Source organism: Stenella coeruleoalba, assembly GCF_951394435.1.
Source record: "Stenella coeruleoalba genome assembly, contig: scaffold_58, whole genome shotgun sequence".
Taxonomy (NCBI): Eukaryota; Metazoa; Chordata; class Mammalia; order Artiodactyla; family Delphinidae; genus Stenella; species Stenella coeruleoalba.
In genome coordinates, this window is record NW_027645882.1 from 1,115,671 (window position 1) to 1,143,141 (window position 27,471).

Genomic DNA, 27,471 nt, shown 5'->3' on the forward strand with positions numbered 1-27,471 from the left:
GTTTGCAATTTCTGCGGAAGATGAACAGGAATAGCGAGAACCAATGAGAGGCTAGCTGGAGGTGTCTGGACGGGCAAATTTAACTCTCATTTCCCACCAGGAAGAGGAAATAACCAAAGGCTCAGCGTGCCGTACCGGAGCCAGATTAGGGCCTGAAGCCATCCTGCGGTGTTGCAGCCAGCTCAAAAGAAAGCGAGTTGAAGAAAGGAGCTCAGGGGCACTGTAATTCACAAACCTGCAGAGTTATAAATGACAGCTATCGTCCAAAAATAGACTGAAGTAAGGCTGCCAAGAGGACTTGAAAGCGGGGCAGAATTGCAGGAAACCGAATTCAGGAGGTAGACTGGAATTGCATTGAAAGCATAGGAAAAGAGGCAGAACGTCCACAATGATGCACTTGGCCAAAAAGGGCGTATGCGTTTTTTCCTGAATATATTCAGGAAAAAACGCATACGCCCTTTTTGGCCAACCAAGCAAGCTTGCAAAGGAAATCTGCACTACAATGAAGTCTCACTTCCCCCCGGTCAAAAGGGCCATCTGAAAAAAGTGTAAAATCCAGAAAGGCAGGACAGGCCATGGAGAACTGGGAGCCTTGTTATGCTGATGGGCGGGATGTAAATTGCCAACAACCACTCGGGAGAAGTGTATGGTGTTTCCTGAAACATCTAAAAAACAAAGCAACAGAACCTAGGGCACTTCCACTTATGGTCCTATAGCTTAGGGAAATTAAAATAAAAAAGACACAGCCACCCCAAAGTTTGGAACGGCTCTGTTTACAAGAACCTCGTTTACAGTACAAGTTCAACATCGCAGAAAGTGAAAAATGGATAAAGAAGTTGTGGTATTTACTTACAAAGCAATATCACTCAGCAATGAAATCTGTGTCATCAGGCCCTTAGCAGCACAATGAGTGGATTCAGGTATGATGATTCTAACTGAAGTAAGTCACACAGAAAAAGAAACATCATAAGATATCAGTAATACACGGAATGTAAACTTGGCTACACAGGAACTGAATTACAGAACAGAACAGGGTCTCAAATTTAGAAAACCAACTTATGCTTGCTTAAGGGGAAAGGTGAGTTGGGGTGCTGCATAAAACCAGAGATTGAAATGAGCACAGATAAAGTTCCTTAAGTCAAATATGGAATAGACAAGAGCTACTCCTTGCTCAACGAAATGGACTCAACACCGCATATTAAACGCCTAAGAATGTACCTGACTAGTAAGTATCTGAAAACCTATGGATTGCTATGTCTCCGAAAGAGAATCAAGCATGTGTACAGGGGCATAAACGCAGCAGTGATAGGATTGGAGAGGTTCGGTGAGCAAATGAAGATCCTTTGAAGTCATATTGCATGGTACCCATTCCACGGGTTTCAACTACCCAGGTTTTAGGTATTCTTCCTTCAGCTAAAACATGCATGTGGAACCCAGAGTATGATCAACCATGTGATCGGGAGACGTGTTCAAATATGTCTCAGTTTTCCTCCCCTGGTACTCGGGTGCAACATTCCAGACGCTTTACTAACACTCTCCCCACTTGGAGAGTCAGCGCCTTTAACCTCCTGTTTGGCCCAGTTTGCAATTTCTGCGGAAGATGAACAGGAATAGCGAGAACCAATGAGAGGCTAGCTGGAGGTGTCTGGACGGGCAAATTTAACTCTCATTTCCCACCAGGAAGAGGAAATAACCAAAGGCTCAGCGTGCCGTACCGGAGCCAGATTAGGGCCTGAAGCCATCCTGCGGTGTTGCGGCCAGCTCAAAAGAAAGCGAGTTGAAGAAAGGAGCTCAGGGGCACTGTAATTCACAAACCTGCAGAGTTATAAATGACAGCTATCGTCCAAAAATAGACTGAAGTAAGGCTGCCAAGAGGACTTGAAAGCGGGGCAGAATTGCAGGAAACCGATTTCAGGAGGTAGACTGGAATTGCATTGAAAGCATAGGAAAAGAGGCAGAACGTCCACAATGATGCACTTGGCCAAAAAGGGCGTATGCGTTTTTTCCTGAATATATTCAGGAAAAAACGCATACGCCCTTTTTGGCCAACCAAGCAAGCTTGCAAAGGAAATCTGCACTACAATGAAGTCTCACTTCCCCCCGGTCAAAAGGGCCATCTGAAAAAAGTGTAAAATCCAGAAAGGCAGGACAGGCCATGGAGAACTGGGAGCCTTGTTATGCTGATGGGCGGGATGTAAATTGCCAACAACCACTCGGGAGAAGTGTATGGTGTTTCCTGAAACATCTAAAAAACAAAGCAACAGAACCTAGGGCACTTCCACTTATGGTCCTATAGCTTAGGGAAATTAAAATCAAAACACAGCCACCCCAAAGTTTGGGACGCCTCCGTTTACAAGAACCTCGTTTACCGTACAAGTTCAATATCACAGAAAGTGAAAAATGGATAAAGAAGTTGTGGTACTTACGTACAATGCAGTATCACTCAGCAATGAAATCTATGTCATCAGGCCCATAGCAGCATAATGAGTGGATTCAGGTACGATGATTCTAACTGAAATAAGTCACACAGAAAAAAAAACATCATAAGATATCAGTAATACACGGAATGTAAACTTGGCTACACAGGAACTGCATTCCAAAACAGAACAGGGTCTCAAATTTAGAAAACCAACTTATGCTTGCTTAAGGGGAAAGGTGAGTTGGGGTGCTGCATAAAACCAGAGATTGAAATGAGCACAGATAAAGTTCCTTAAGCCAAATATGGAATAGACAAGAGCTACTCCTTGCTCAACGAAATGGACACAAAACCCCATATTAAACGCCTAAGAATGCACCTGACTAGTAAGTATCTTAAAACCTATGGATTGCTATGTCTCCGAAAGAGAATCAAGCATGTGTACAGGGGCATAAACGCAGCAGTGATAGGATTGGAGAGGTTCGGTGAGCAAATGAAGACCCTTTGAAGTCATATTGCATGGTACCCATTCCACGGGTCTCAACTCTCCAGGTTTAAGGTATTCTTCCTTCATCTAAAACATGCATGTGGAACCTAGAGTATGATCAACCATGTGATCGGGAGACGTGTTCAAATATGTCTCAGTTTTCGTACCCTGGTACTCGGGTGCAACATTCCAGACGCTTTACTAACACTCTCCCCACTTGGAGAGTCAGCGCCTTTAACCTCCTGTTTGGCCAAGTTTGCAATTTCTGTGGAAGATGAACAGGAATAGCGAGAACCAATGAAAGACTAGCTGGAGGTGTCTGGATGGGCAAATTTAACTCTCATTTCCCACCAGGAAGAGGAATTAACCAAAGGCTCAGCGTGCCGTGCCAGAACCAGATTAGGGCCTGAAGACGTCCTGCGGTGTTGCGGCCAGGTCACAAGAAAGCGAGTTGAAGAAAGGCGCTCAGGGGCACTGTAATTCACAAACCTGCAGAGTTATAAATGACAGCTATCGTCCAAAAATAGACTGAAGTAAGGCTGCCAAGAGGACTTGAAAGCGGGGCAGAATTGCAGGAAACCGATTTCAGGAGGTAGACTGGAATTGCATTGAAAGCATAGGAAAAGAGGCAGAACGTCCACAATGATGCACTTGGCCAAAAAGGGCGTATGCGTTTTTTCCTGAATATATTCAGGAAAAAACGCATACGCCCTTTTTGGCCAACCAAGCAAGCTTGCAAAGAAATCTGCACTACAATGAAGTCTCACTTCGCCCCAGTCAAAAGGGCCATCTGAAAAAAGTGTAAAATCCAGAAAGGCAGGACAGGCCATGGAGAACTGGGAGCCTTGTTATGCTGATGGGCGGGTTGTATATTGCCAACAGACACTCGGGAGAAGTGTATGGTGTTTCCTGAAACATCTAAAAAACAAAGCAACAGAGCCTAGGGCACTTCCACTTATGGTCCTATAGCTTAGGGAAATTAAAATCAAAAAGACACAGCCACCCCAAAGTTTGGAACGGCTCTGTTTACAAGAAACTCGTTTACAGTACAAGTTCAACATCGCAGAAAGTGAAAAATGGATAAAGAAGTTGTGGTACTTACGTACAAAGCAATATCACTCAGCAATGAAATCTGTGTCATCAGGCTCTTAGCATCACAATGAGTGGATTCAGGTATGATGATTCTAACTGAAATAAGTCACACAGAAAAAGAAACATCATAAGATATCAGTAATACACGGAATGTAAACTTGACTACACAGGAACTGAATTACAGAACAGAACAGGGTCTCAAATTTAGAAAACCAACTTATGCTTGCTTAAGGGTAAAGGTGAGTTGGCGTGCTGCATAAAACCAGAGATTGAAATGAGCACAGATAAAGTTCCTTAAGCCAAATATGGAATAGACAAGAGCTACTCCTTGCTCAACGAAATGGACTCAACACCGCATATTAAACGCCTAAGAATGTACCTGACTAGTAAGTATCTTAAAACCTAGGGATTGCTATGTCTCCAAAAGAGAATCAAGCATGTGTACAGGGGCATAAACGCAGCAGTGATAGGATTGGAGAGGTTCGGTGAGCAAATGAAGACCCTTTGAAGTCATATTGCATGGTACCCATTACACGGGTCTCAACTCTCCAGGTTTAAGGTATTCTTCCTTCAGCTAAAACATGCATGTGGAACCCAGAGTATGATCAACCATGTGAACGGGAGACGTGTTCAAATATGTCTCAGTTTTCCTCCCCTGGTACTCGGGTACAACATTCCAGACGCTTTACTAACACTCTCCCGACTTGGAGAGTCAGTCCCTTTAACCTCCTGTTTGGCCCAGTTTGCAATTTCTGCGGAAGATGAACAGGAATAGCGAGAACCAATGAGAGGCTAGCTGGAGGTGTCTGGACGGGCAAATTTAACTCTCATTTCCCACCAGGAAGAGGAATTAAACAAAGGCTCAGCGTGCCGTGCCAGAACCAGATTAGGGCCTGAAGACATCCTGCGGTGTTGCGGCCAGGTCACAAGAAAGCGAGTTGAAGAAAGGAGCTCAGGGGCGCTGTAATTCACAAACCTGCAGAGTTATAAATGACAGCTATCGTCCAAAAATAGACTGAAGTAAGGCTGCCAAGAGGACTTGAAAGCGGGGCAGAATTGCAGGAAACCGATTTCAGGAGGTAGACTGGAATTGCATTGAAAGCATAGGAAAAGAGGCAGAACGTCCACAATGATGCACTTGGCCAAAAAGGGCGTATGCGTTTTTTCCTGAATATATTCAGGAAAAAACGCATACGCACTTTTTGGCCAACCAAGCAAACTTGCAAAGGAAATCTGCACTACAATGAAGTCTCACTTCTCCCCGGTCAAAAGGGCCATCTGAAAAAAGGGTAAAATCCAGAAAGGCAGGACAGGCCATGGAGAACTGGGAGCCTTGTTATGCTGATGGGCGGGATGTAAATTGCCAACAGACACTCGGGAGAAGTGTATGGTGTTTCCTGAAACATCTAAAAAACGAAGTAACAGAGCCTAGGGCACTTCCACTTATGGTCCTATAGCTTAGGGAAATTAAAATCAAAAAGACACAGCCACCCCAAAGTTTGGGACGCCTCCGTTTACAAGAACCTCGTTTACCGTACAAGTTCAATATCACAGAAAGTGAAAAATGGATAAAGAAGTTGTGGTACTTACGTACAAAGCAATATCACTCAGCAATGAAATCTGTGTCATCAGGCTCTTAGCATCACAATGAGTGGATTCAGGTATGATGATTCTAACTGAAATAAGTCACACAGAAAAAGAAACATCATAAGATATCACTAATACACGGAATGTAAACTTGGCTACACAGGAACTGCATTCCAAAACACAACAGGGTCTCAAATTTAGAAAACCAACTTATGCTTGCTTAAGGGTAAAGGTGAGTTGGGGTGCTGCATAAAACCAGAGATTGAAATGAGCACAGATAAATTTCCTTAAGCCAAATATGGAATAGAAAAGAGCTACTCCTTGCTCAACGAAATCGACTCAAAACCCCATATTAAACGCCTAAGAATGTACCTGACTAGTAAGTATCTTAAAACCTATGGATTGCTAGGTCTCCAAAAGAGAATCAAGCGTGTGTACAGGGGCATAAACGCAGCAGTGATAGGATTGGAGAGGTTCGGTGAGCAAATGAAGACCCTTTGAAGTCATATTGCATGGTACCCATTACAAGGGTCTCAACTCTCCAGGTTTAAGGTATTCTTCCTTCAGCTAAAACATGCATGTGGAACCCAGAGTATGATCAACCATGTGAACGGGAGACGTGTTCAAATATGTCTCAGTTTTCCTCCCCTGGTACTCGGGTGCAACATTCCAGACGCTTTACTAACACTCTCCCGACTTGGAGAGTCAGTCCCTTTAACCTCCTGTTTGGCCCAGTTTGCAATTTCTGCGGAAGATGAACAGGAATAGCGAGAACCAATGAGAGACTAGCTGGAGGTGTCTGGACGGGCAAATTTAACTCTCATTTCCCACCAGGAAGAGGAAATAACCAAAGGCTCAGCGTGCCGTACCGGAACAAGATTAGGGCCTGAAGACATCCTGCGGTGTGGCGGCCAGCTCTAAAGAAAGCGAGTTGAAGAAAGGAGCTCAGGGGCACTGTAATTCACAAACCTGCAGAGTTATAAATGACAGCTATCGTCCAAAAATATACTGAAGTAAGGCTGCCAAGAGGACTTGAAAGCGGGGCAGAATTGCAGGAAACCGATTTCAGGAGGTAGACTGGAATTGCATTGAAAGCATAGGAAAAGAGGCAGAACGTCTACAATGATGCACTTGGCCAAAAAGGGCGTATGCGTTTTTTCCTGAATATATTCAGGAAAAAACGCATACGCACTTTTTGGCCAACCAAGCAAGCTTGCAAAGGAAATCTGCACTACAATGAAGTCTCACTTCTCCCCGGTCAAAAGGGCCATCTGAAAAAAGGGTAAAATCCAGAAAGGCAGGACAGGCCATGGAGAACTGGGAGCCTTGTTATGCTGATGGGCGGGATGTAAATTGCCAACAACCACTCGGGAGAAGTGTATGGTGTTTCCTGAAACATCTAAAAAACAAAGCAACAGAACCTAGGGCACTTCCACTTATGGTCCTATAGCTTAGGGAAATTAAAATCAAAAACACACAGCCACCCCAAAGTTTGCATCGGTTCTGTTTACAAGAACCTCGTTTACAGTACAAGTTCAATATCGCAGAAAGTGAAAAATGGATAAAGAAGTTGTGGTATTTACTTACAAAGCAATATCACTCAGCAATGAAATCTGTGTCATCAGGCCCTTAGCAGCACAATGAGTGGATTCAGGTATGATGATTCTAACTGAAATAAGTCACACAGAAAAAGAAACATCATAAGATATCAGTAATACACGGAATGTAAACTTGGCTACACAGGAACTGAATTACAGAACAGAACAGGGTCTCAAATTTAGAAAACCAACTTATGCTTGCTTAAGGGGAAAGGTGAGTTGGGGTGCTGCATAAAACCAGAGATTGAAATGAGCACAGATAAAGTTCCTTAAGCCAAATATGGAATAGACAAGAGCTATTCCTTGCTCAACAAAATGGACTCAACACCGCATATTAAACACCTAACAATGTACCTGACTAGTAAGTATCTTAAAACCTATGGATTGCTATGTCTCCGAAAGAGAATCAAGCATGTGTACAGGGGCATAAACGCAGCAGTGATAGGATTGGAGAGTTTCGGTGAGCATATGAAGACCCTTTGAAGTAATATTGCATGGTACCCATTCCACGGGTTTCAACTACCCATGTTTAAGGTATTCTTCTTTCAGCTAAAACATGCATGTGGAACCCAGAGTATGATCAACCATGTGAACGGGAGATGTATTCAAATATGTCTCAGTTTTCCTCCCCTGGTACTCGGGTGCAACATTCAGACGCTTTACTAACACTCTCCCGACTTGGAGAGTCAGTCCCTTTAACCTCCTGTTTGGCCCAGTTTGCAATTTCTGCGGAAGATGAACAGGAATAGCGAGAACCAATGAGAGACTAGCTGGAGGTGTCTGGAAGGGCAAATTTAACTCTCATTTCCCACCAGGAAGAGGAATTAACCAAAGGCTCAGCATGCCGGGCCGGAACCAGATTAGGGCCTGAAGCCATCCTGCGGTGTTGCGGCCAGGTCACAAGAAAGCGAGTTGAAGAAAGGAGCTCAGGGGCACTGTAATTCACAAACCTGCAGAGTTATAAATGAGAGCTCTCGTCCAAAAATAGACTGAAGTAAGGCTGCCAAGAGGACTTGAAAGCGGGGCAGAATTGCAGGAAACCGATTTCAGGAGGTAGACTGGAATTGCATTGAAAGCATAGGAAAAGAGGCAGAACGTCCACAATGATGCACTTGGCCAAAAAGGGCGTATGCGTTTTTTCCTGAATATATTAAGGAAAAAACGCATACGCACTTTTTGGCCAACCAAGCAAGCTTGCAAAGGAAATCTGCACTACAATGAAGTCTCACTTCTCCCCGGTCAAAAGGGCCATCTGAAAAAAGTGTAAAATCCAGAAAGGCAACAGGCCATTGAGAACTGGGAGCCTTGTTATGCTGATGGGCGGGATGTAAATTGCCAACAGACACTCAGGAGAAGTGTATGGTGTTTCCTGAAACATCTAAAAAACGAAGCAACAGAGCCTAGGGCACTTCCACTTATGGTCCTATAGCTTAGGGAAATTAAAATCAAAAAGACACAGCCACCCCAAAGTTTGGGACTCCTCCATTTACAAGAACCTCGTTTACCGTACAAGTTCAATATCACAGAAAGTGAAAAATGGATAAAGAACTTGTGGTACTTACGTACAATGCAGTATCACTCAGCAATGAAATCTATGTCATCAGTCCCGTAGCAGCATAATGAGTGGATTCAGGTACGATGATTCTAACTGAAATAAGTCACACAGAAAAAGAAACATCATAAGATATCACTAATACACGGAATGTAAACTTGGCTACACAGGAACTGCATTCCAAAACAGAACAGGGTCTCAAATTTAGAAAACCAACTTATGCTTGCTTAAGGGGAAAGGTGAGTTGGGGTGCTGCATAAAACCAGAGATTGAAATGAGCACAGATAAAGGTCCTTAAGCCAAATATGGAATAGACAAGAGCTACTCCTTGCTCAACGAAATCGACTCAACACCCCATATTAAACGCCTAAGAATGTACCTGACTAGTAAGTATCTTAAAACCTATGGATTGCTATGTCTCCAAAAGAGAATCAAGCATGTGTACTGGGGCATAAACGCAGCAGTGATAGGATTGGAGAGGTTCGGTGAGCAAATGAAGACCCTTTGAAGTCATATTGCATGGTAACCATTACACGGGTCTCAACTCTCCAGGTTTAAGGTATTCTTCCTTCAGCTAAAACATGCATGTGGAACCCAGAGTATGATCAACCATGTGAACGGGAGACGTGTTCAAATATGTCTCAGTTTTCCTCCCCTGGTACTCGGGTGCAACATTCCAGACGCTTTACTAACACTCTCCCCACTTGGAGAGTCAGCGCCTTTAACCTCCTGTTTGGCCCAGTTTGCAATTTCTGCGGAAGATGAACAGGAATAGCGAGAACCAATGAGAGGCTAGCTGGAGGTGTCTGGACGGGCAAATTTAACTCTCATTTCCCACCAGGAAGAGGAATTAACCAAAGGCTCAGCGTGCCGTACCGTAACCAGATTAGGGCCTGAAGCCATCCTGCGGTGTTGGGGCCAGCTCAAAAGAAAGCGAGTTGAAGAAAGGAGCTCAGGGGCACTGTAATTCACAAACCTGCAGAGTTATAAATGACAGCTATCGTCCAAAAATATACTGAAGTAAGGCTGCCAAGAGGACTTGAAAGCGGGGCAGAATTGCAGGAAACCGATTTCAGGAGGTAGACTGGAATTGCATTGAAAGCATAGGAAAAGAGGCAGAACGTCCACAATGATGCACTTGGCCAAAAAGGGCGTATGCGTTTTTTCCTGAATATATTCAGGAAAAAACGCATACGCCCTTTTTGGCCAACCAAGCAAGCTTGCAAAGGAAATCTGCACTACAATGAAGTCTCACTTCCCCCCGGTCAAAAGGGCCATCTGAAAAAAGTGTAAAATCCAGAAAGACAAGACAGGCCATGGAGAACTGGGAGCCTTGTTATGCTGATGGGCGGGATGTAAACTGCCAACAACCACTCGGGAGAAGTGTATGGTGTTTCCTGAAACATGTAAAAAACAAAGCAACAGAACCTAGGGCACTTCCACTTATGGTCCTATAGCTTAGGGAAATTAAAATCAAAAAGACACAGCCACCCCAAAGTTTGGAACGGCTCTGTTTACAAGAAACTCGTTTACAGTACAAGTTCAACATCGCAGAAAGTGAAAAATGGATGAAGAAGTTGTGGTATTTACTTACAAAGCAATATCACTCAGCAATGAAATCTGTGTCATCAGGCACTTAGCAGCACAATGAGTGGATTCAGGTATGATGATTCTAACTGAAATAAGTCACACAGAAAAAGAAACATCATAAGATATCAGTAATACACGGAATGTAAACTTGGCTACACAGGAACTGAATTACAGAACAGAACAGGGTCTCAAATTTAGAAAATCAACTTATGCTTGCTTAAGGGGAAAGGAGAGTTGGGGTGCTGCATAAAACCAGAGATTGAAATGAGCACAGATAAAGTTCCTTAAGCCAAATATGGAATAGACAAGAGCTACTCCTTGCTCAACGAAATGGACTCAACACCGCATATTAAATGCCTAAGATTGTACCTGACTAGTAAGTATCTTAAAACCTATGGATTGCTATGTCTCCGAAAGAGAATCAAGCATGTGTACAGGGGCATAAACGCAGCAGTGATAGGATTGGAGAGGTTCGGAGAGCAAATGAAGACCCTTTGAAGTCATATTGCATGGTACCCATTCCACGGGTTTCAAATACACAGGTTTAAGGTATTCTTCCTTCAGCTAAAACATGCATGTGGAACCCAAGTATGATCAACCATGTGAACGGGAGACGTGTTCAAATATGTCTCAGTTTTCCTCCCCTGGTACTCGGGTGCAACATTCCAGACGCTTTACTAACACTCTCCCCACTTGGAGAGTCAGCGCCTTTAACCTCCTGTTTGGCCCAGTTTGCAATTTCTGCGGAAGATGAACAGGAATAGCGAGAACCAATGAGAGGCTAGCTGGAGGTGTCTGGACGGGCAAATTTAACTCTCATTTCCCACCAGGAAGAGGAATTAACCAAAGGCTCAGCATGCCGGGCCGGAACCAGATTAGGGCCTGAAGCCATCCTGCGGTGTTGTGGCCAAGTCACAAGAAAGCGAGTTGAAGAAAGGAGCTCAGGGGCACTGTAATTCACAAACCTGCAGAGTTATAAATGACAGCTATCGTCCAAAAATAGACTGAAGTAAGGCTGCCAAGAGGACTTGAAAGCGGGGCAGAATTGCAGGAAACCGATTTCAGGAGGTAGACTGGAATTGCATTGAAAGCATAGGAAAAGAGGCAGAACGTCCACAATGATGCACTTGGCCAAAAAGGGCGTATGCTTTTTTTCCTAAATATATTCAGGAAAAAACGCATACGCCCTTTTTGGCCAACCAAGCAAACTTGCAAAGGAAATCTGCACTACAATGAAGTCTCACTTCCCCCCGGTCAAAAGGGCCATCTGAAAAAAGTGTAAAATCCAGAAAGGCAGGACAGGCCATGGAGAACTGGGAGCCTTGTTATGCTGAAGGGCGGGATATAAATTGCCAACAAACACTCGGGAGAAGTGTATGGTGTTTCCTGAAACATCTAAAAAACAAAGCAACAGAGCCTAGGGCACTTCCACTTATGGTCCTATAGCTTAGGGAATTTAAAATCAAAAAGACACAGCCACCCCAAAGTTTCGAACGGCTCTGTTTACAAGAACCTCGTTTACAGTACAAGTTCAACATCGCAGAAAGTGAAAAATGGATAAAAAAGTTGTGGTATTTACTTACAGAGCAATATCACTCAGCAATGAAATCTGTGTCATCAGGCCCTTAGCAGCACAATGAGTGGATTCAGGTATGATGATTCTAACTGAAATAAGTCACACAGAAAAAGAAACATCATAAGATATCAGTAATACACGGAATGTAAACTTGGCTACACAGGAACTGAATTACAGAACAGAACAGGGTCTCAAATTTAGAAAACCAACTTATGCTTGCTTAAGGGGAAAGGTGAGTTGGGGTGCTGCATAAAACCAGAGATTGAAATGAGCACAGATAAAGTTCCTTAAGCCAAATATGGAATAGACAAGAGCTACTCCTTGCTCAACGAAATGGACTCAACACCGCATATTAAACGCCTAAGAATGTACCTGACTAGTAAGTATCTTAAAACCTATGGATTGCTATGTCTCCGAAAGAGAATCAAGCATGTGTACAGGGGCATAAACGCAGCAGTGATAGGATTGGAGAGGTTCAGTGAGCAAATGAAGACCCTTTGAAGTCATATTGCATGGTACCCATTCCACGGGTTTCAACTACGCAGATTTTAGGTATTCTTCCTTCAGCTAAAACATGCATGTGGAACCCAGAGTATGATCAACCATGTGATCGGGAGACGTGTTCAAATATGTCTCAGTTTTCCTCCCCTGGTACTCGGGTGCAACATTCCAGACGCTTTACTAACACTCTCCCCACTTGGAGAGTCAGTCCCTTTAACCTCCTGTTTGGCCCAGTTTGCAATTTCTGCGGAAGATGAACAGGAATAGCGAGAACCAATGAGAGGCTAGCTGGAGGTGTCTGGACGGGCAAATTTAACTCTAATTTCCCACCAGGAAGAGGAATTAACCAAAGGCTCAGCGTGCCGTACCGGAACCAGATTAGGGCCTGAAGCCATCCTGCGGTGTTGCGGCCAGGTCACAAGAAAGCGAGTTGAAGAAAGGAGCTCAGGGGCACTGTAATTCACAAACCTGCAGAGTTATAAATGACAGCTATCGTCCAAAAATAGACTGAAGTAAGGCTGCCAAGAGGACTTGAAAGCGGGGCAGAATTGCAGGAAACCGATTTCAGGAGGTAGACTGGAATTGCATTGAAAGCATAGGAAAAGAGGCAGAACGTCCACAATGATGCACTTGGCCAAAAAGGGCGTATGCGTTTTTTCCTGAATATATTCAGGAAAAAACGCATACGCCCTTTTTGGCCAACCAAGCAAGCTTGCAAAGGAAATCTGCACTACAATGAAGTCTCACTTCCCCCCGGTCAAAAGGGCCATCTGAAAAAAGTGTAAAATCCAGAAAGGCAGGACAGGCCATGGAGAACTGGGAGCCTTGTTATGCTGATGGGCGGGATGTAAATTGCCAACAGACACTCGGGAGAAGTGTATGGTGTTTCCTGAAACATCTAAAAAACAAAGCAACAGAGCCTAGGGCACTTCCACTTATGGTCCTATAGCTTAGGGAAATTAAAATCAAAAAGACACAGCCACCCCAAAGTTTGGGACGCCTCTGTTTACAAGAACCTCGTTTACCGTACAAGTTCAATATCACAGAAAGTGAAAAATGGATAAAGAACTTGTGGTACTTACGTACAATGCAGTATCACTCAGCAATGAAATCTATGTCATCAGGCCCGTAGCAGCATAATGAGTGGATTCAGGTATGATGATTCTAACTGAAATAAGTCATACAGAAAAAGAAACATCAAAAGATATCACTAATACACGGAATGTAAACTTGACTACACAGGAACTGAATTCCAAAACAGAACAGGGTCTCAAATTTAGAAAACCAACTTATGCTTGCTTAAGGGGAAAGGTGAGTTGGGGTGCTGCATAAAACCAGAGATTGAAATGAGCACAGATAAAGTTCCTTAAGCCAAATATGGAATAGACAAGAGCTACTCCTAGCTCAACGAAATGGACTCAACACCCCATATTAAACGCCTAAGAATGTACCTGACTAGTAAGTATCTTAAAACCTAGGGATTGCTATGTCTCCGAAAGAGAATCAAGCGTGTGTACTGGGGCATAAATGCAGCAGTGATAGGATTGGAGAGGTTCGGTGAGCAAATGAAGACCCTTTGAAGTCATATTGCATGGTACCCATTCCACGGGTCTCAACTCTCCAGGTTTAAGGTATTCTTCCTTCAGCTAAAACATGCATGTGGAACCCAGAGTATGATCAATCGTGTGATCGGGAGACGTGTTCAAATATGTCTCAGTTTTCCGCCCCTGGTACTCGGGTGCAACATTCCAGACGCTTTACTAACACTCTCCCGTCTTGGACAGTCAGTGCCTTTAACCTCCTGTTTGGCCCAGTTTGCAATTTCTGCGGAAGATGAACAGGAATAGGGAGAACCAATGAGAGACTAGCTGGAGGTGTCTGGACGGGCAAATTTAACTCTCATTTCCCACTAGGAAGAGGAATTAACCAAAGGCTCAGCGTGCCGTGGCGGAAACAGATTAGGGCCTGAAGCCATCCTGCGGTGTTGCGGCCAGCTCACAAGAAAGTGAGTTGAAGAAAGGAGCTCAGGGGCTCTGTAATTCACAAACCTGCAGAGTTATAAATGACAGCTATCGTCCAAAAATAGACTGAAGTAAGGCTGCCAAGAGGACTTGAAAGCGGGGCAGAATTGCAGGATACCGATTTCAGGAGGTAGACTGGAATTGTATTGAAAGCGTAGGAAAAGAGACAGAACGTCCACAATGATGCACTTGGCCAAAAAGGGCGTATGCGTTTTTTCCTGAATATATTCAGGAAAAAACGCATACGCCCTTTTTGGCCAACCAAGCAAGCTTGCAAAGGAAATCTGCACTACAATGAAGTCTCACTTCCCCCCGGTCAAAAGGGCCATCTGAAAAAAGTGTAAAATCCAGAAAGGCAGGACAGGCCATGGAGAACTGGGAGCCTTGTTATGCTGATGGGCGGGATGTAAATTGCCAACAGACACTCAGGAGAAGTGTATGGTGTTCCTGAAACATCTAAAAAACAAAGCAACAGAGCCTAGGGCACTTCCACTTATGGTCCTATAGCTTAGGGAAATTAATATCAAAAAAACACAGCAACCCCAAAATTTGGGACGGCTCTTTTTACAGGAATCTCTTCTACGGCACAAGTTAAATATCCCAGAGAGCAAATAATGGATAAAGAAGTTGCGGTACTTCTGTACAACAGAATACCACTCAGCAATGAATCTATGTCACCAGGCCCGTACCAGCATAATGAGTGCATTGAGGCACGATGATTCTAAGTGAAATAAGTCACACAGAAAAAGAAACATCATAAGGTATCACTAATACACGGAATGTGAACTTGGCTACACATGAACTGAATTACAAAACAGAACAGGGTCTCAAGTTTAGAAAACCAACTTATGCCTGCTTAAGGGGGAAGGTGAGTTGGGGTGCTGCATAAAAGCAGAGTTTGAAATTAGCACAGATACCGTTCCATAAGCCAAATATGTAATAGACAAGAGCTACCCCTTGCTCAACGAAATGGATTCAACAATGAGGTATCACCTCACACCTGGTAGAATAGGCATCATTGAAAATCTACAAACAAAAAATGCTGGAAAGGGTGTGGAGAAAAGGAACCCTCTTCCACTATTGTTGGGAATATAAATTGATACAGTCATTATGGAGAACAATATGGAATTTCTTAAGAAACTAACAATAGAATTACCATATGATACAGCAATCCCAGTACTGGACATATACCCAGACAAAACCATAAATCAAAAAGAGTCATTCACCGCAATGTTCATTGCATCACTATTTACAATATCGAGGTAATGGAAGCAACCTAAATGCCCACAGACAGACGAATGCATAAAGCAGTGTTACATATATAAAATGGAATATTACTAAGCCATGAAAAGGAATGAAATTGGGTCATTTGTAGAGACGTCGATGGATCTAGAGACTGTCATACAGAGTGAAGTAAGTCAGAAAGAGAAAAACAAATCTTGTATATTCATGCATATATGTGGAACCTAGAAAAACTGTACAGATTAACCATTTTGCAAGGCATAAATAGAGCAACAGATGTAGACAACAAACGTATGGACAACAAGGGGGGAAAGCTGTTGGGGGGGTGGTGGTGGGAGGAGTTGAGAGACTGGGATTGGCATGTATACATTTATATGTATAAAATAGATAACCAATAAGAACCTGCTGTATAAAAATATAAAATAAAATTCAAAATTAAAAAGAAATAAAATTTAAAAAATAAAACAGAAAAAACAATTATTCCCTGCACATACATGTATTTATATGAATAAATTATTTCCATGCTTATATCTGTAAATACAAAAAAGAGGAATAAAATCTACCTTGAACCAAAAACGAAAAAGAGAAAAAAAACACAGAACCCACCAGTTACACAGAGGAAAACCGTATCAGGGCACTTGCTCCAGTTGTAAACAATTCTGAAGTTGGTCAGTGGTGGGGAATCGTCTCCCATTCAGCCAGCAGCCCCCACGCAACAAGCGTCCTCATTGCAAAGCTGGGGCACCGTGCCGAGGCATCTGTGAGTAAACGTGAGCTGAGCCCCAGGCCAGTTGCTGCTGAACTATTCCCACCCGTCCCAGGTAAAACACCTGAATATATACAAGGACTTGAAAGCCTAGAGGAAGGGCCATAGAGCCACACGAGTGACAGCATGCCGGCCGACTTGGTGCCTGCAGGCCAGCCAGGATGGTCCTGGCCCTGGGTGCTCTTCTGGAAGATTTCCATTTCCCTGCCTGAGATACCCGTCCTGTCCCTGCCCCCACTGCTTTTTTCCTTCCTCACCTCTGCCCAGGGAGAAATTCCAGCAGCAGGTATGGGTGACACATCCTCTTCTTTAGCAGGTGGCAGCCTGGCAACTGCTGCAGAAAGTCCAGCAGAGCCCCACTCACACTGGGCCACCCACAAAGCCGTGGCCTCTCACTCCCTCCCACCAGCCCAGCCCCGAGACTGCTGACAGGGCAGAGAAAATGGCGTCAGGCATGGCTGCAGGGGCTCTTGCTGCCTGGAGTGGTATTTATATTGATCTCAACCCAGGCACACCTGGGGAGGGCTGGCCGGCACGGTAAGGCTGCCCAGGTCAGCCAATCATCACCCCTCAGGGGCTCACAGTTGCAGAAAATGGAACTTGCTGAACCGGCCAGGTCCAAGGAACAGGTGTGGGCTCCTGAGAGTCAGGATAGACAAGGGGCTGCAGCTTTGGCTTGTTTTCTAATCATTTTATCTGGCCCATGAGTGGGAGACAACTTCAAGAAAACCCTCTCCTAATGAGAGGAACCCAGGAGTCAGGCAGAGGAGGGGTGGGTGGTGGTTGGAGACAGAGGCCTGGTGCCCCGGGTGCAGTGGAAGTCTCTGGAAGACCAGGTGGAGGGAGGCCTCACGGAGTGATGCCCAGGGTCACAGACCTGTCGCAGCTGCTGTTTGTTAGTTCAAGTCCTGCTCTGAGGTGCTCTGTGTCAGCTCTGAGCGACAGGTGAGCTGGGGGTGCTCTGCAATGAGGGCTATGTGCACGGTTCCTGTGTGCCCAGCCCTGCCACGGTACCTGCAAGGGTAGCTCTGTATCCTGGGAGGGGCCTGACCACGAGAGCCCCGTGGGCTGGGGTGGGGGTGGGGTACCTGCCCAGGTGAGCTCCATATTCTGGGATTGGTCTGACCACGAGAGCCCCATGGGCTGCTGGGGACCTGGTAAAGGATGTCAGGACAGTCAGTGAAGCCACCGAGGATATACCTCCAGTTGCTCCTAATTCCTACACCCTGCTGGTCATTCTACCAACCACCAGGACATGGTATTCTGTATTAGTCTTCAATGATGCCTTCTTTTGTATTCCATTAGTCCCAGAGTCACAAGAAATTTTGGCTTGTGAGTGGCAGGACTCCACATACAACTAAAACAATACTTCCGGGCCGTCTGGCCCCAAGGGTGCAAAAATTCCCACACCATCTTTGGGGAAAGCTTAGCTAAAGACCTAAAAGTTCTACCTCTGGAAAAGGAAACCCTCCTTCAATATGCAGACGACATTCTGATCACCAGCCCTACTAAGGAGGCCTCTGAACTACCAAGCCAATAAAGGATAGAAGTTGTCCAAGAAAAAGCTCAAATATCACAGACTGCGGTGACCTGCCTGGGCTTCATTCTCACAGAAGGTCAGAGAAGCCCATCCCAGGAAAGGGAAGAAACCATTTTCAGCCTTACCCCTTTCTAAAACTAGAAGACAGCTTAGGGGTTCCTGGGGAGGCCAGGGTTTGCTGCTTCTGGATCCCTAACTACAGTCTACTAGCTGGGCCTCTATATGAAACACTGAAAGGAAAAGATGATGATCCTTTTGAATAGAATCCAGAAGTGGCCTTTCAAGAATGGAAAGAGCAGTCAATTCAGACCCTTGCCCTGGAACTCCCTAATTTAGCTAAACCCTTTGACCTTTACATTCCCGGTGAAAGGTGAATCGCCATTGGAGAATTAGTGCAAAAACTGGGACCGCTTGAAATGGAACAATGCAAGAATGCCATCCAGGTAGGATAAACTACGGTCACTAAGGGGCTTGGCCCACTGCCACATCTGGCCAAGATACTGGCGGTATCTAAAAACCTGGAAATCAGCAGCCCAAAAGGCCACCTCCCTCCTAAGGGAAAAGGACCCCACGTGGTGATCCTAACCACCAACCATGCCCTGAAGTTGCAGGGTTCGCTCCGTGGGCACACCGACCTCGAGTGAGGAGGCCCTCCAACTCCAACATCCAGAGAGATAACCGGGGGCAACAGGGCACCATGACGACTCGTGTGAACATCACTTGACCTGGAGTTTCTCTCATAAAACAACAAGAGTGTGTCCCAAAAGAGTAGACTACTGCTTGCAGGACTTACTGCACCCAGAGGGGAGCTAATAATCTCGGCGGGGGAACAGTATACCACACTGTCACCATAGAAAAGCCTACAGACACCGTGATGATGGTGGCCAATAAGACCGGCTGGACTCCTGTTTACTTCAAAAGGCTGTTGACTCAGTAGCCATCATGGTCCTTGGTCACCACTGACCCTGGACTGTCTGGGAGTTGAGCGGGCAGGGCTCTGACACCTGGTGCTGTTTGTACGTTAATTCAGGGGCCTAATTGAAGAAAGCGCAGACTACTGGTCAGAGCATCTAGGCTGGCAGAGACGGTCAGCCTAAGGTGGCCGAACAAATGTGGGGCGGGGTGAAACCGGCCCCCACAGCGTCTCTGCACATCTCTTTCCTGGACCCTTAAAGGTCATTAGAATCTATAACACTTCCAATGCTGGTGCTCAGGTGGACGAGCAGGGAGGCAGGGGTCCTGGGGACAATCAACGTCACCGGGAGGCTGCTGGGGAGAAGCTCTGACCCTCGCCCCAGGGTATGAGGGCTCCCAACTCAGCACTCAGCAGTTACAGAAGAAGGGTCTGCACCCTCAGCACTCCAAGAATGAGGAACGGGACAAAAGGCAGAGGAGGGGTTTGTCCCCAGCAAAGCCCATTAAAAATCCCTGGGAGATAAAAATAGAATCTGGGCAATAAAGTCAAGTCTAACCTTTTTTATCCTTTGTGCTTTGTCTAATTTCACGTGCTCCTAGGGTCCCGCATGCAGAGGTTCCACACCCGGCACTTCAGACCAGATTTCCTAGTGCAGAATGGCTGGGTCGACACCTCAGCTCCTGGGGCCCAGTGCAGACTCCACGATATAGAGCCTGAGCTACAGCCAACCCGGCCCTCGAGAGCTCCGCCGCCTCCCTCCCTCCCACTGACTCTGACAGGATCTCTACACAGCAGCCCAGCCCACAGCCCACGGGGTAGTGCATGCTCTCACCTCTCCATTCTCTGATCAAAATATAAAGTTTCCTTTGCTTGTGAACCAAACTCAGTCTCGATCTGTTGGCCCCAATGACACTGGGCAGGGGGACACTTGTTGGGGTCCACTCTGGAGGATCAGTAACAGAAATTGAGACTATTGTAACCTCAATGAACAGATGTGTGAGCCAAACTGTAGTTAACATAGAACAGTGTATAAGGCTCGGGTAAAATAAGATGTTTTTAACACTTCCATTTGATATTTCCATCACTTTTTATAAGCAAGTTCAGTGAAAAGGTTTGTCTTATTTGTCAGGTCAATATTAGAGAAACGAAGTGATTTCTTTCCAAGGATGTACAGCTAATAATCTTGGTTAAACCTTCAATCTTGTTTTAAATGCTTTTCCATTGAAAATGATACCTCTCTTTCAGCTCCCCCATTTCTGAGAAGTATAAAATCTTATAATTTATTATTACCAAAGGGGAAAGGTGGGAGGAGGGATAAATTAACAGTTTGGAATGAACACATACACACTGCTATGTATAAAATAGATCATCAACAAGGAACTACTGTATAGCACAGGGAACTACACTCAACATTTTGCAATAACCTATAAGGGGAAATAATCTGAAAAAGAATAGATATTTTTATTGACATCATCTATCAATGACAGTTAAAGTGTAGCCTAAGGGAAGCTGGTGGTGAGTGCTTCTGACCCTGAAGACTTCAATCATCTAAAGTTTGGACTCTGCCTACTTCCCAAGGCCCTTAATGAACATATGTGTAGCCGTAGCTTAAAAACTTCCCCAGTTTGGGTTTCGGGGAGACACTGATTTTGAAAAAGCCCTGGTGTTCTCCTTACATGAATGGGACTCTTCCTACTGCTAAAACATGTCTGTCACACCCAGAGGATGGTATACCGTCTGATCGGGAAGAGTTTGGAAAAGGCATCTCATCTCCTCATCTCCTGGTGCTCGGGTTCACCCCTCCAGCGTCTTTACTAACAGTCTCCCCACTTGGAGATGTCAGCACTGTCAACATCCTGTTGCGTACAGTTTGGAATTTGTCCAGAGGATGAAGCGGAAGGATGAGGAACAATGAGAGACAAGTCCTAGGTGTTCAGACAGGCACATGTCACTCTAATTTCCAATCAGGAAGACGAATTGACCAAAGGCTAGGGTTGCCCATGGAAACAGTATAGGGCTTGAGGAAATCCCGCTGCTTTGTGGCCAGTTCCCATAAACACGAGTTGAACAATGGAACTCAGGGGCAGTAAAATTCACAAAACTGCAGAGTTGAAAATATCCATCACTGAAAAATGTCTTGAGGAAAGTCAGAGAAAAGGACTTGTAAGCAAGGGAGAATGGCAGGAAAGGGATTTGAGGAGGTAGAAAGGACTCGCCATTAAGCACAAGAAAAGGAGCTGAACATTGCCAACATTGCCAACATTGCAGTTGGCCAAAAAGGGTGTATGCGTTCTTTTCTGTATATATTCAAGAAAAGGGCATACACTTTTTTAGCCAACCAAACAGGTGGGCACTGGAAGTCAATACTACAAAAGATATCACTTCGCATCAGTCAGAAGAGCCATCCTCATAAAGCGTAAACAACAGAAATGCAGGACAGGGCAACGAGAAGAGGGAGCCCTGTGAGACTTATAGTGGAAATGTATATTGCCAACGGCCATTCTGGAGAAGTGTATTGTGTTTACTAAAGCATCTAAAAAAGGAGCTACAGAGCATAGGGCACTTGCACTCATGGGCGTATATCTTGGGAAAAACAAAAATCGAGAGGACACAGGCACCCCAATGTTTACCCCCTCTCTGTTTAAAAGATCCTCGACTAGGATATAACTTAAATGTCTCTGGAGGGAAAAAATGGATAGAGATGTGGTACTTAGGTAGAGTGGAATATTATTCAGCCTGGAAATCAATGAAATATGGCCAGTTGTAACAACTCCGGAGGAGTTACGTATGATCATTCTAAGTGACAGAATTCAAAAAGAAAAAGACACATATCATAAGATATCACTTAAAGGTGGAATCCAAAATGGCTACACATGAAATAAATTACAAAACAAAAACATAGTCAAATATGTAGAAAACACGCATAAGGCTGCTAAACGGGAAAGGTGGGGAGGGGTGAGGCATCATCCAGGAGGTTGAAATTAGCAAAGATACCATTCCAAATACCAAACTGATAATCAACAAGGCCTACACGGTAGCTAAAAGAACTGCACTCAGCACACTCAAGTCACCGGAAAAGAATATATACGACTGGTAAGAATCTGAAAAAGAATTTATTGATGTCTCTCTGTACGCGAATCAAGTGGATGTACAGCAGCAAGAAACAGAGCTTTGAAAATCAGCTGTAACCAATATAGTAATAAATTGAAAAAAATAAACGACAGAGAGACAGAGGAAACCTCTTACAACTTTTCCTCAGGGACGGTGATGCAACATGGATTGAACACATCTAGACCCACAGCAGGATGAGACATAAGGCTGGAAACTGTTTGCGCTAAGAGAAATGTGAGGTTGGGTGAGGAAATGCACACCCTTTAAAGTAATACTACCTGGTACCCATTCAATGGGTCCCAAATCTGCAGGTTCAAGGGATCTTCCTACAGCTAAAACATGCATGGAAAACCCAGAGGACTGTACACCATGTGATCGGGAGATGTGTCTAAAATGCACCTCATTTATCCTCTCCTGGTGCTCCTGTTCACCATTCCAGCCACGCTACTTAGAATCTCCCCACTTGGAGAATCAGCACATTTAAACTTCTGTTTCACACATTTTGCAAATTGTGAGGAGGATGAACGGGAAGAGGGGGAACCAATGAGAGAAGAGTTGTAGGGGTTTGGACGGGCACATATCACTCTAATTTCCCATTAAGAATAAGAATTAAAGAAAGGCTCAGCCTGCCTCGCCGGAGCCAAAATAGGGCCTGAAGCAATCCTGCGGGTTTGAGGCCAGCTCACAAAAGAGCAACTTAAAAAATGGAGCTCAGGGTCACTGCAATTCACAAACCTGCAGAGTTATAAATGAAAACTAACGTCCAAAAATATGTTGAGGTAAGGCAAAGAAGAGGATCTGAATGCAAGACAGAATTGCAAGAAACAGATTTCAAGAGATAGATTGGACTCGTCTTTAACGCACATGAAAAGCGGCAGAATTTCGACAATGATGTAGTTGGCCCAAAAGGGTGTATGCGTTTTTTCCTGATTATATCCAGGAAAAAACGCATACGCACTTTATGGGCAACGAAGCAAGCAAGCAATGCAAATGTGCACAACAAAGAAGTCTCACTTCCCACCGGTCAAAAGGGCCATCCTAAAAAATTGTAAAAACCAGAAATGCAGGACAGGCCATGGAGAACAGGGAGCCTTTATACGCTGATGGGCAGTGTGTGAACTGCCGAGAGCCACTCTGGAGAAGTGTATGGTGGTTCCTAAATCATCTAAAAAACAGAGCTACAGAGCATAGGACACTTCCAATCATGGGAGTATATCTAGGGAAGTCTAAAAATCAACAAGACACAAGCACACCACAGTTTAGGGCTACTCTGTTTACAAGAACCTCAACTTCAGTACACCTTAAATATCCCAGGAAAGAGAACAATGGATAAAGAAGATGTGGTACTTATGTACAATGGAATATCTCTTCACCATGAAATCAATGTAATAAGGCTAGTAGAAGGATAAAGAGTGGATTTAGGTCCGATAATACTACTTGAAATAAGTCAAACAGAAAAAGAAACATATCATAAGATATCACTTATAGAGGGAGGGTAAATATGGCTGCACAAGAAATGAATTACAGAACAGAACAGTGTCTCACATTTAGAAAACACACTTATGTCAGCTTAAGGGGAAAGGAGAGGTGGGGTGATGCATAAAACCAGAGTTTGAAATTAGCACAGATACCGTTCAATAAACCAAATAGGTATTAGACAAGATCTACACCTTGCTCAATGAACAGGCCTCAACACACCCTATACACCGCAGAGAAATATATCTGAGGAATAAGAATCTTAAAACCCATGTATTGATATATCTCCATAAGGGAATCAAGTGTGTGCAGAGCAGCACAAACACAGCAGTGAAAAGGAGCTAAACCCCATTATAGAAATAAATTTTAAAAACAAAACGCTGAAACAATGAAAGAGAGAAAAATTCTTACAAAATTCGCTCAGGGGCTGTGATGCAACCTGGATTGACCACATATAAACCCACAGCTGGATAAGACATAAGGCTGGACACTTGGGGCTGACAGGATTGGTGAGCTTTGGTGAGCAACTGCCGAAAGTTTAATGCAATACTTCATGCTACTCAGTCCAAGGGTCCCAACACTCCAGGTTGAAGGGAATCTTCCTACAGCTAAACCATGCTTGGGAAACCCAGCGACTGGTATACCATATGATCGGGAAAGATTTCTAAAACGCACCTCATTTTTCCTCTCCTGGGGCTCCGGATCGACATTCCAGCCGCTTTACTAACAACATCCCCACATGGAGTCAATGCCTTTAAGTTCTGGTATCGCACAGTCTGCAGTTAGTGCAGAGGATGAATGGGAATAGGGGGAACCAGTGAGAAACTAGCTGTAGCGGTTTCAATGGGCACATGTCACTCTAATATCACATCAGTAAGAAGAATTAACCAAAGGCACAGCAAGGTGCCCCAGAAGAAAAATAGGGCTTCAAGGAATCCTGTGGTTATGGGGCAAGACCACAAAAATAAGAGCTAAAAAATGGAGCTAAGGGCCACTGCAATTCAAAAACCTGCAGAGTTATAAAGGCCAACTATTTTTAAAAAATATATTGAGGCAAGGCTATGAAGAGGCATTGAAAGCAAGGCAGAATTGCAGGAAACCGATTTCAGGAGGTAGACTGGAATTGCATTGAAAGCATATGAAGAGAGTCAGAAACTCGACAATGATGCACTTGGCCAAAAAGGGCGTATGCGTTTTTTCCTGAATATATTCAGGAAAAAACGCATACGCCCTTTTTGGCCAACCAAGCAAGCTTGCAAAGGAAATCTGCACTACAATGAAGTCTCACTTCCACCCGGTCAAAAGGGCCATCTGAAAAAAGTGTAAAATCCATAAAGGCACGACAGGCCATGGAGAACTGGGAGCCTTCTTATGCTGATGGGCGGGATGTAAATTGCCAACAGCCATTCTGGAGAAGTGTATGGTGTTTCCTGAAACATCTAAAAAACAAAGCAACAGAGCCTAGGGCACTTCCACTTATGGTCCTATAGCTTAGGGAAATTAAAATCAAAAAGACACAGCCACCCCAAAGTTTGAAACGGCTCTGTTTACAAGAACCTCGTTTACGGTACAAGTTCAATATCGCAGAAAGTGAAAAATGGATAAAGAACTTGTGGTACTTACGTACAATGCAATATCACTCAGCAATGAAATCTATGTCATCAGGCCCGTAGCAGCATAATGAGTGGATTCAGGTATGATGATTCGAACTGAAATAAGTCACACAGAAAAGAAACATCATAAGGTATCACTAATACACAGAATGTGAACTTGGCTACACATGAACTGAATTAAAAAACAGAACAGTGTCTCAAGTTTAGAAAACCAACTTACGCTTGCTTAAGGGGGAAGGTGAGTTGGGGTGCTGCATAAAACCAGAGATTGAAATGAGCACAGATAAAGTTCCTTAAGCCAAATATGGAATAGACAAGAGCTACTCCTTGCTCAACGAAATGGACTCAACACCCCATATTAAACGCCTAAGAATGTACCTGACTAGTAAGTATCTTAAAACCTATGGATTGCTATGTCTCCGAAAGAGAATCAAGCATGTGTACAGGGGCATAAACGCAGCAGTGATAGGATTGGAGAGGTTCGGTGAGCAAATGAAGACCCTTTGAAGTAATATTGCATGGTACCCATTCCACGGGTTTCAACTACCCAGGTTTAAGGTATTCTTCCTTCAGCTAAAACATGCATGTGGAACCCAGAGTATGATCAACCATGTGATCGGGAGACGTGTTCAAATATGTCTCAGTTTTCGTACCCTGGTACTCGGGTGCAACATTCCAGACGCTTTACTAACACTCTCCCGACTTGGAGAGTCAGTCCCTTTAACCTCCTGTTTGGCCCAGTTTGCAATTTCTGCGGAAGATGAACAGGAATAGCGAGAACCAATGAGAGACTAGCTGGAGGTGTCTGGACGGGCAAATTTAACTCTCATTTCCCACCAGGAAGAGGAATTAACCAAAGGCTCAGTGTGCCGTGCCGGAACCAGATTAGGGCCTGAAGCCATCCTGCGGTGTTGCGGCCAGCTCACAAGAAAGCGAGTTGAAGAAAGGAGCTCAGGGGCACTGTAATTCACAAGCCTGCAGAGTTATAAATGACAGCTATCGTCCAAAAATAGACTGAAGTAAGGCTGCCAAGAGGACTTGAAAGCGGGACAGAATTGCAGGAAACCGATTTCAGGAGGTAGACTGGAATTGCATTGAAAGCATAGGAAAAGAGGCAGAACGTCCACAATGATGCACTTGGCCAAAAAGGGCGTATGCGTTTTTTCCTGAATATATTCAGGAAAAAACGCATACGCACTTTTTGGCCAACCAAGCAAGCTTGCAAAGGAAATCTGCACTACAATGAAGTCTCACTTCCCCCCGGTCAAAAGGGCCATCTGAAAAAAGTGTAAAATCCAGAAAGGCAGGACAGGCCATGGAGAACTGGGAGCCTTGTTATGCTGATGGGCGGGATGTAAATTGCCAAGAACCACTCAGGAGAAGTGTATGGTGTTTCCTGAAACATCTAAAAAACAAAGCAACAGAGCCTAGGGCACTGCCACTTATGGTCCTATAGCTTAGGGAAATTAAAATCAAAAAGACACAGCCACCCCAAAGTTTGGGACGCCTCTGTTTACAAGAACCTCGTTTACAGTACAAGTTCAACATCGCAGAAAGTGAAAAATGGATAAAGAAGTTGTGGTATTTACTTACAAAGCAATGTCACTCAGCAATGAAATCTGTGTCATTAGGCCCTTAGCAGCACAATGAGTGGATTCAGGTATGATGATTCTAACTGAAATAAGTCACACAGAAAAAGAAACATCATAAGATATCAGTAATACATGGAATGTAAACTTGGCTACACAGGAAATGAATTACAGAACAGAACAGGGTCTCAAATTTAGAAAACCAACTTATTCTTGCTTAAGGGTAAAGGTGAGTTGGGGTGCTGCATAAAACCAGAGATTGAAATGAGCACAGATAAAGTTCCTTAAGCCAAATATGGAATAGACAAGAGCTACTCCTTGCTCAACGAAATGGACTCAACACCGCATATTAAACTCCTAAGAATGTACCTGTCTAGTAAGTATCTTAAAACCTATGGATTGCTATGTCTCCAAAAGAGAATCAAGCATGTGTACAGGGGCATAAACGCAGCAGTGATAGGATTGGAGAGGTTCGTGAGCAAATGAAGACCCTTTGAAGTCATATTGCACGGTACCCATTACACGGGTCTCAACTCTCCAGGTTTAAGGTATTCTTCCTTCAGCTAAAACATGCATGTGGAACCCAGAGTATGATCAACCGTGTGAATGGGAGACGTGTTCAAATATGTCTCAGTTTTCCTCCCCTGGTACTCGGGTGCAACATTCCAGACGCTTTACTAACACTCTCCCCACTTGGAGAGTCAGCGCCTTTAACCTCCTGTTTGGCCCCATTTGCAATTTCTGCGGAAGATGAACAGGAATACGGAGAACCAATGAGAGACTAGCTGGAGGTGTCTG

The 27,471-nt window shown here is 44.3% G+C and overlaps 2 long non-coding RNA genes across 9 annotated transcripts in view; both read right to left on the reverse strand.

Moving 5' to 3' along the window:
* The window catches only part of LOC307181492, a 2,017,432-nt gene that overhangs the window by 1,102,372 nt on the left and 887,589 nt on the right, over positions 1-27,471 (reverse strand). The window lies entirely within an intron of this gene.
* Positions 4,003-27,471, reverse strand: part of LOC307181494 — a 44,858-nt gene continuing 21,389 nt past the window's right edge. The window contains exons 2-3 of the long non-coding RNA XR_013826912.1: positions 5,586-5,671; positions 4,003-4,091 (exon numbers count right to left, since the gene is read on the reverse strand). This is a non-coding gene — a long non-coding RNA (uncharacterized lncRNA). The remainder of the gene's footprint in view (positions 4,092-5,585; positions 5,672-27,471) is intronic.